Source organism: Lonchura striata, chromosome 23 (genome assembly GCF_050655825.1).
Source record: "Lonchura striata isolate lonStrDom1 chromosome 23, ASM5065582v1, whole genome shotgun sequence".
NCBI lineage: Eukaryota > Metazoa > Chordata > Aves > Passeriformes > Estrildidae > Lonchura > Lonchura striata.
This window is the reverse complement of record NC_140725.1, coordinates 4,381,304-4,391,117: the sequence shown is the minus strand read 5'-3', so window position 1 is coordinate 4,391,117 and position 9,814 is coordinate 4,381,304. Positions and strand designations below refer to the sequence as shown.

General features: G+C 49.7%; 1 long non-coding RNA gene across 1 annotated transcript; it reads right to left on the bottom strand.

Annotated features, from left to right (window-relative positions):
• Positions 1-1,519: 1,519 nt before the first annotated feature.
• Positions 1,520-9,602, bottom strand: LOC146765557 (uncharacterized). The gene is made up of 2 exons (XR_014949922.1): positions 9,048-9,602; positions 1,520-2,673 (listed from the first exon to the last, which is right to left on the bottom strand). It is a non-coding gene; the product is annotated as an uncharacterized LOC146765557 (long non-coding RNA).
• Between the last annotated feature and the right edge of the window lie 212 nt (positions 9,603-9,814).

Here is a 9,814-nt window from a genome sequence, read left to right as displayed (position 1 = left end):
ACTCCTCTCTTTGCTGATATCCCCAATTCCCCTCTTTGCTGATATCTCCAATTCCCCTCATTGCTGATATCCCCAATTTCCCTCTTTGCAGATATCCCCAATTTCCTCTCTTTGCTGATATCCCCAATTCTCCTAATTGCTGATATCCCCAATTCCCCTCATTGCTCCCATCTCCTGGGAATCAGCTCTGGGACTCACAACAGGCAGGGTCAGACCAGAACAAAACCCAGCCAAAGAGATGAAAATGGTGATGCTGAGCTTGGAAACCTGCCCCTCCCAATCTTCCTGTTCTCAGGGATTCGAGGTTCTCTTCTCCTCTTAATACCTGGAGCCTCAGGTGGAATTTTCCCATTTTCATGGAATCACAGGATGGTTTATGTTGGAAGGAGACTCAAAGTTGGCCCAACCTCCTGGGCAGGGTCACCTTCCACTGGCCCAGGCTGCCCCCAGGGTTTGAGGCTCTGACAACAGGGTCACACCTTCAATCTCACTTCATATTTAACAACTTTGGCCAAATCAGAGAATAAGCCCAAGAGCTGCCACTGCATTTCCAGCCCGTGGAATGAACAACCCCTGCATTTCACCATCATTCCCGAGGCCTGGGGAGTCACTGCCACATTCTTCCTTCTTTGTTTTGGGAGTCTTTCCCAACATTTTTTTGGTTTCACCATCAAACTCAGCAGTTCTGCCCACTGAAAGCAGCCAAGCACAGAAGGTACTCGCCCAAACGACTCCAGGTTGTGAGGATGCCGCTTCAGGAAAAGGAATTTTGCTCTGGTTGCTTTTCATTTGTTTCCCTTGGAATGTCTCTGAATTGAGGGAACACCTGTCAGGATGAGGAACTGGGCAGGGGGTGGTCAGCCTTTGCCAATTTAAAGCTCTGAGCAGGGGAAAATAAACATCACTTTGTCCTTAATCTCCTTTATTCTTCCAGCTTTCTGCACCATTTCCATTCACAGGATTGCTTTGTGCCCTCCAAATTTAACTCCTGACAGGAGAGAAAAAATAAACACAGAGACAGCAGAGCAGCTGCTGAGAATTTAGGGATCTCAATGTTCCACAGTAAACATGACAAACTTTGATGATGGGTGGGAATGCCCTTTCCCTGGAAAATCCCAAGCTTCAGGCATTTCACACTTGAAATAAAAAAAACCAACCAATAAACCCCAAACAACCAAAAACCAAAAAGAATTTTGGAGGAAATATTTTGATAGGTGGCACATGGAGATGCAAATTTGGAAGAATCCAAAGCAGCACCGGGCATGTCCTCACAGGCTCCTTGGATCTGGCACTGAGCTGGAATTTCCTCTCTACCACATGGAAATTCTCCAGCTGCACTGAGCTGTACAGAACCTGGACAAAACCTGTACAAAACCCAGCAGCAGGAGCCCTGTGCAGCGCTCAGGCTGGAGCTGGACGGGGAAGGACTGCTGTGTTGAGCAGAGGAAATGTTTTCCCTGCAGAGGGAAATGAGCGGGCACTGCCATCCTGGGGAGCAGCAGATGGATCCAGGCACTGCCAGCTTCCAGCAAGAGGAGCTGCTGGCCAGGTGCTCCAAAGCAGGAGTCAAAATCTTGTTTTGACTTCTCAGCTTGGTGGGTTTGATGTGTGCCAGCAGCAGGGCTGGGGATGGGGAGAAGTGAGCTGTGCTTTTCTCTGGGTGTGAAAAATGTGTATTTTATGATTGGCTTTTCGCAAATGTTACAATGAACATTATAGGTGTAATGTTAGAAAGTTGTGCCGTATTAATTCTCTTAAGTAGTGTAGTAAATAAATATAGTTTTAGGTTCCAACATAATGTTAAAATAGGGACTATGTATGTGGGGAAGTTTTTTTTTAGGAATGAGATACTCGCTTAGAGGAACACCTAAATCTTCCAAAAAAAAGGAATTTACGTTTTTCTTATCAGAAGAAGCTAATTTTTTCAGGCCTTGCTCAGACTCAAAGACGCCAGGGGATTGAAGGAAACAGTTGATCTACCACAAACAGAGTTTCTTGTTTTAAATAGAACGTATGCATAACCATGAAGGATGTATGAATCTGCAACAAGTGTATTGGTTTAAGGGTGATTCCTTTGTTCACAAGGGATGCTTTTCGTGACTCAGTGTCCAAGAGCATCTGGACATCCGTAATTCTTTGCTTTTTATTGTCTTGTAATTGTCCTAACTCTAAACTTTATTACTCTATTTGTATTATTATTTTTATAATCATTTTATTATTATTAAACTTTTCAAATTTGAAAAACCAAGTGATTGGCGTTTTTCACACTGAGGAACTGCTTTGATGATAAACCCAAGCCAAGCTTAGCTTTAATGGCAAAACAGGAATGTGGGTCTCAGATTCAGTCAAAGAGATAAACAAGAGTTTCTATCCAGAAAGAGCTGGAGAAGAATGTAAATAATTCTTTGTCTCTCTTGTTATTCACATTATTTACAGTTAAGTTCTATCACTGTGCATCAAGCACTGTACACCAGTGGAGTAAGTTGTTTTCACTTCAGGACCAATGGAGTTGGTCCTCACAAAGCTCTGTATAAAAGAGCAGGGTATTTTAAATAAATCAGAGTTTCACTCTCGTGCAGCCTTCTCATTCTCGTCCTGCCTCGACAGCGACACAGATCAGCTAATTTTTCTCCTGTTCCTGCGAGCTCTTCTTTATTCCCCTCAAAAGGAGGCCTGGGAAGGAAGGATGGAGCAAAGAGGTTACCGATTGCTATCTCCAGCCTTGTCACAAAGGAAGATTTACTAACACAGGGAAAAATGGAACGACTGCATTGAGCCAGATCCAGGCACTGCCAGGCTTTCAGCAAGAGGAGCTGCTGGGCAGGTGCTCCCCAGCAGAGGTGGGCAGGGCAAAGCTGCCAAGCAACCATCCTGCCACGGCTGCCTGCATCCCTCCAGCTCCACAATCGCTCTGGCTCTGCACAGAAATTTGGCAAATTGGCCGATTCTGAGGGGAGCAGAGCAGCATGGCTTTGCAGCAAAGCTCTGCTTCCAGCCCAGGCTCAGCTGCTGTGATGAACCCAACGCACCAGCAGCACTCAGACCCCGAAGTTAAATTAACAATCAGAGCCCCTGCAGAAAGAGCAGGCCAGGCATTATCCAGTGCAAGCTGTAATTCCACTGATGTCAAAAAACCCTGGGCTGATTTGTGCCAGCTGAGAGCCAGCTCCTCATACTTGGCATTTTTCAGGCACTTTGTCTCTCTCTTCCAGCTCTCCTGGCAGCACCTGCCTGCAGAAGGGAGGACTGGGGGGCAGAACTGCCAGCCTGGCCTGGGGCAGACCCGTTGGGATGGCCCTGGCATGGATTTGCTGGGTCACAAATTAATTGCAGTTAATTGTGCTGGATGTTCCCAGCTTTCCCCCTGGAGCTGGACACCTTACATTTGCTCTGGGTGGATTTGAGAATCCCAGAATTCTCTTTTAAGTTCTCTTTTTTAGAAGGGAACTTGAAGGTTCTCCAGTTCCAACCCCTTCCAAGGGCAGGGACACTGGAGTCCTTCTGGTCATATCCAGTTAATGGCTTTGCTCTCTCTCCTTTCTGCTTTTTGACCACTCATCCAAACCCATCCAATGTATGATTCACTGGAGTGGAGCCTTCCAGACCTGCAGGTCAAGGACTCGTGTCAGGTACTCCACTTTCACTGATCTGCCACTTTCTCACACAAATATCTTGCCTGGATGAATGAAGGATGAGCATCCAAGAAGAGCATCCCAAATATTTGCCCAGCTCTGAGGGACATAAATAATCCACTGGTAAAATCTCAGGTCTGGGCTATGGATGGGTGAGGGCTTTTTAAATAAACCTGCTCTGAATTATCTCAGCACTCCCTTCCCACTTCCCTTCTCCAAGAAAAAGTCTCCTTTTGCTTTTATTCCACCAAAACCGCTCCCTTCCCTGGCACTGACTGACACAACAATCTGTTGATAGCTCCAAGCACAGCCCTCGGTGCTTTCCAGGAGGGAATAGAGGGAGGATTTGGTCCCACAGCCCAGCCCTGCCCTTCCCAAAGCTGGGTGAGGTGGCACAGCTGCCTCTGCCACAGCACAGGGGCACAGAGGGCACCATCTGACACTGCCAGCTGTGCCCAGCTGCAGAGGGAAGGAATTCAGCTCTCCTCCAGTGGCCACTGCAGCCCAGCTGTGCTGACATTTGTTCATCCACGCACACAGCACGGAGCTGCAGGAAAAAACAGGAGGAAAACTTGGCTGGGAACCTCGTTGGCTGGCAGGGTTTTATCCTGAGCAGGAAATCTGCAGCCCTGGCCATGCCTGAGCACACAAATGTGCTCGGGGTGCTGGGTGGGGAGACTTCAGCAGGCACAAAGCAGGAGCTGGGGGTTTGTTTTTCCTGGGCAGTTTAGAGGGAAGGTTTGAGGCAACATCAGGATGTGATAATTGGGATGGAAAAGGCAAAGGGGACTTGGCACAGAAACAGGATAAACTTGAATCCCTTAAAACAGGGAGCAGGGAGCTGCTGTCCCCTCCGTTCTCCCCGTTTGACATGGGGATGTGACAAAGTGGCAGCTGCACAGAGGAGAGCCCTCGCCTGCAGCAGCTCCCCGGTGGAAACAGAGCCCGAGGCTCGGATGGATCAGGGCCAGGGCTCAGGAGCACAGCGGCCAGAAGGGACCAGAGGCTGTCCCCAGAGCTCAGGGGGGCTGCTCAGGGGCCTGGGCACCTGAGTGAGCCACCCAGGTGACCCCCGGTGCTGGGAGTGACCCATCAGCACTGGGAGATCCCACAGTGACTGCAGGACTGGGAGATCCCACAGTGAGCCCCGAACTGAGAGATCCCACAGTGACCCCTGAACTGAGATCCCACAGTGACCCTCGAACTGAGAGATCCCACAGTGACCCTCGAACTGAGAGATCCCACAGTGACCCCAGAACTGAGAGATCCCACAGTGACCCCCAGAACTGAGAGATCCCACAGTGACCCCCAGAACTGAGAGATCCCACAGTGACCCCAGAACTGAGAGATCCCACAGTGACCCCCGAACTGAGAGATCCCACAGTGACCCCCAGAACCGAGAGATCCCACAGTGACCCCAGAACTGAGAGATCCCACAGTGACCCCCAGAACTGAGAGATCCCACAGTGACCCCCGAATTGAGATCCCACAGTGACCCTCGAACTGAGATCCCACAGTGACCCCAGAACTGAGATCCCACAGTGACCCCAGAACTGAGAGATCCCACAGTGACCCCCAGAACTGAGAGATCCCACAGTGATGCCAGCACTGGGGACATCCCAAATTGACTCCCAGCACTGGGAGATCCAACAGTGATCCCCAGCATTGAGAAATCCCACAGTGATGCCAGCAGCCCTGGGGAGATCCCACAGTGACCCTCAGAACTGAGAGATCCCACAATGATCCCAGGAGCTGGGGAGTCCCTACAACTGACTGGGGAGTGCCTACAATGACCCCCAGCACTGGGAGATCCCACAGTGACCCCCAGAAGCTTTGGGGAGATCCCACATTGGTCCCCAGAACTGAGAGATCCCAAAGTGACCCCAGCACTGGGGAGATCCCAAATTGACCCCCAGCACTGGGAGATCCCCCAGTGACCCCCAGCAGCCTTGGGGAGATCCCAAAGTGATCCATCAGCACTGGGGAGATCCCCCAGTGACCCCAACCCTGGACACCCCCCCAGTGACCCCCAGCACCCAGGCCCTGCCTCAGGGAGCTGCCTGAGCCCAGCCTCAGCTGGCAGTGCCACAGCTCAGAGCTGGGTCACTCCATCCTCACGGGGAGGGAACCAGCAGAATCACTTCCAGGGAAAAATGCCTTTCCCTCTCCATCTCTAATGTCATCCAGGCGGGGTATGCAAAACTCCACAGCACTAACGAGGTAATTACATTCCTACTAATGTCTTCAACTGGTCTGGCAACACACGTTGGCATGAGACCAGAAAGTTATAGCAGCAAGGTGATTAGGGACAGGTAACAGCTAAAAATACAGAGGGAGATTAATTAATAATTGATGGTGTAGGTAGAACGCTGCAGAAAGCATAATTAATGCTGAACAAACTTGATATAACTCTGTCTTGTTAAAGGCCAATAAAATGTTTCAGTGCTCTTCTGCATCTGGGCTTTAGAAGCTCCTGGGATCAGCCCATCCACTGAGGGGGGTCTGCAGAGTGCCCCGAGCAGGGCAGACCCTGCTCTGTCACCTGGGGTCCCACGGGGACATTTCCTGAGCACAGAGGCCAAACATCCTGCTGGACACGGCAGCCCTGCTGGAGAGAGCCCAAGGGGGCTCCAGGAGGAGCAGAGGGATGGAGCAGCTCTGCTGGGAGAGCTGGGATGGTTCTCTGGAGAGGAGAGCAGAGTGACCTCACTGTGGGTGATCCTTGGACATCCCACGATTCCATCCCATGATGTCCAGTGCTGGAAAGGATCATCCTATTCAGCTCTGGACATCCCATAGTGTTGGAATCTGAGGCATTGATGATTCCCAGATTGTAAAATTTCTCTGTCTGTCATCCCCGCTGCCAAAGCAGAAGCCATAATTGGTCTGTGCTGGTTCCCAGGTTGTTTATTCTGTTTATCTCTCACATGTTCTGCTGCCCTGCCCAGCTCTGTCCTGCAGGGCAGCGTGTGGGGCTCTGCCCTCAGTGGGATGTGACAAACATTAAATACCAGAAACTCCCTGGGCTGGATTTACAAGAACGTGCCAATATCTGTCACCTACGTTGGACAGTGTGTCCCCAGCCTGAACCAACAGAAAAATGCCAACACCACAGTGACACATGGAGGGCATGAAGAAGGAGAAAAAGGACAAGGCACACCCAATTTCCTTCATCTTGTCCCCTTTGGACCCCTTATCTAGAATCCTAAAATTTTACTTTTGCACCCGTGCCACACTTAATTATTACTGATATGAAACACTCAGAGCTGGTAATTCATCCTGTAAGATTGAAAACTCTTTTCCATGGGCAGAGATCACAGCCAGTGTCTCTGGGGGCTCTGTCCAGGGGGGTTCCTGACCCCTGCCAGGGTCCCAGGGCAGCCAGAGGGAATTCCTGGATTCTGACACCATAGTTCCCTGACCCACGGCTCAGCTGCCACCACCCCATTATTCAGTGTTGGGACCTCAAACAATGGCACTCAGGACATCCCCACTGTGACTTTGCTCTGCCCCTGCAGGAACCCAACGCTCCCCACCCAGGCGTGAGGATTAATCAGGTTAATATTGACAAAGTGCTCTGAACATGGAAAACTCGAGCTGCTGTGCCTTTGTTTACTCATCTGCTAAGTCAGGAGCATAATACCCAGCCCAGAGGGCTCACAGGAGGCTTATGGAGGTTTTGTTTGCAGAGCACTCTGAGATCCTCAACGAGAAACGCTGCAGGAACTTCAAGGGTTGTTGTGCTCAGACAGGCAGGCACTGGAGACTTCTTGGCCAGCTCCGGATTCCAGGAATAAAGTGGGAACAAATCAAGGCTGGCTCTCAACCCAAGGCCAGGTTCTTTGTTTTATCAGAGAATAAAGAACATGGATGGAGCAGGTTTGTTCTCCCCAAGGTGGAGGGAAGGATTCCAGCCAAGGACAGCTGGGAATGTGATGGGCTCCCAGTCACCTCCACCACCAGGGCTGACTAGAGCTGCACCCACTCACCTGTTTTGTAGCAATATAGCAAATAAAGCATTTCTAAATTGCTTTAGTGGGTTATTTCCTCACTTATTCCCTGCAGCACACGAACCACGAGGCTTTGCTTTAATCACCACCAACTCCTAACAGATGCTCCAAGGTGTTCCCTTCCATCATGGGGCTCTGCCAGGTGCCTTCAGGCTCCTGAGGAATCCAGTGATGAAGGGAACGGCAGGAGGGCCAGGGCTGCCTCTTCTTCTTGCTCTGAAGAGAAAAATGCATCTCCTTCCTGGAGACATCTCGCCCCACCAAAGCCTCCTCTGCTCGGCATAATGAGGGCATCACTCTTTGCAGGTAGTTTTTGAAGCAGCTAATTATGCTGTGTTGTGGGAAGCTGCTGCACATTCCTCATGTTCTGGGTGATCCAGGAGAGTTTAACTAGGAATAATGGCACAAAACTGTGCAGGGAATATTTTAAGCTGAGCATCAGGCAGAACCTCCTAGCAGGGATGCACATCCTCAGGAGAGACAGGAGAGGGATCATTTTATACTGGGCAGGGCCAGCAGGAAGGGAACACTTCCCAGGGGTGGAGGAGCTCCTTTTAATCTCTTTGGGCACCTAATATTGGGACAACTTCCACTGAGGAAGGGAAAACTCAAGGAATTAAGGAGACCAATTTCACACAATTAAAAATGTGCACCCACTTGGAAGGAGTAAAAGGTAAATTAATCATGAAAGAACAGCCTGGAATGGGAGCATTGGGAAAGGGAAAACAATAAAAAGGTCTGGTGTTCACTGAGCAAGGGCAGGGGATCACAAAATAACCTTTGTTCACAATCCAGAATCCCTGGGGGCAGAGAAGGAGCAGGCACGTGGAAGGACTTCTCTGATCTCCAGCTCCTGCTCCAGAGGGAGGAACCTCACTGTGAGGTCACAGGGCTCCCTTTCCCAATATTGGGAATACACAGAGCTTGGAAAAGGCACTGAGAGCTCTTGAGTTAAATCAGGAGAAAGTGAAACACACTTTCTGGCAAGCTCTAACAGAAGCAGAAAGCAAAGTTTGTAAAGGAATTCAGGAGTTCGTGCCCAAGTTTTCTGCTGTTCTCCTCCCTCCCGGTGCAGACACAAAGCCAGGGAGAAAGGAACATTTATCCGCCTGCTGACATCTCTCACACATTCTCCAGATTATTTGTGGAAGGAAGAAATCCTTTTTTATCCTGAACTTTTTTTTAAATGTTTTTCCCCCTGCAAGTCACATCAGTTCTTTTCATTCCTGGCTAAACACTACAAAGTGTCACCAGCGCAGCAGTGTTTTAACTGCTAATAACAGACAGCAGCAAATCCACCCCAGCTGAGCTGCTCTTTTCCCTTTTCCCTGCTCTCATGCTCCTGACAGCCTCTTTTACAACCTCTTCACACCTCCCCGAGCGGAGCTGGCCTCTCACAGCTGACCTGGGCTTGTTGTCTGCGGCTCCTTGTGATCCCCACTCGAATGCAAATGTACTTCAAGGCAGCCCTTCAAGGCTGGAAATGCTGCAGTTCTCCAGGGGAGCCTACCAGATGCACTCTGATGGATTTTAGGATGAGATTCCAGCAGGGCTGGGTCTAATCAGCAAATCAGGACTTTGCTTCCTAAGGGGTTTTGTTTGTCTGTTTGTTTAACATGAAAGACAGAGCAGAACATTTGAATAAGGCAGGAATAAGGAAGGATAAACCTGACCAGCACGATTTAACAATCTCAGAGCCAGAGAGACCAGTGGCAGGAATCTCAGGGAGCTCCAAGCAAACCCTGCACCAGCAGAGCCTGGGGATGCTGCTCACCGGCTGGGGATGCTCTGTCCTCCTGCCTCCTGGGAAACCCAGCACAAAATGGGTGTTATAAATGAAAATTAGTCCAGCCAAATTAAACATGAAATAATAAAAAATTTATTTAGGATGGAATTCTCTCTGAGCCAGCCACAAGAAAAAGGACAGCGCTGGGTGTGTGACAGGAAGGAGCCTCTGGCAGAGGTTCCCCTGGACACACACACCGTCCTCCTGGACCCTGCAGTTCATATAGGAAATTTTCTGCCTGAGGCCAGGATTTCAGTTATCTGCCTTTTTTTTTCTATTCAGAGTCCCACATATTCATGAAGTTCTTTTCACTGAGTTGGGGTTGAACAATCCAGGTTCAGGTGTGGATGATTTTTCCTGATGGTTACAGGAACCACAGCATTCAG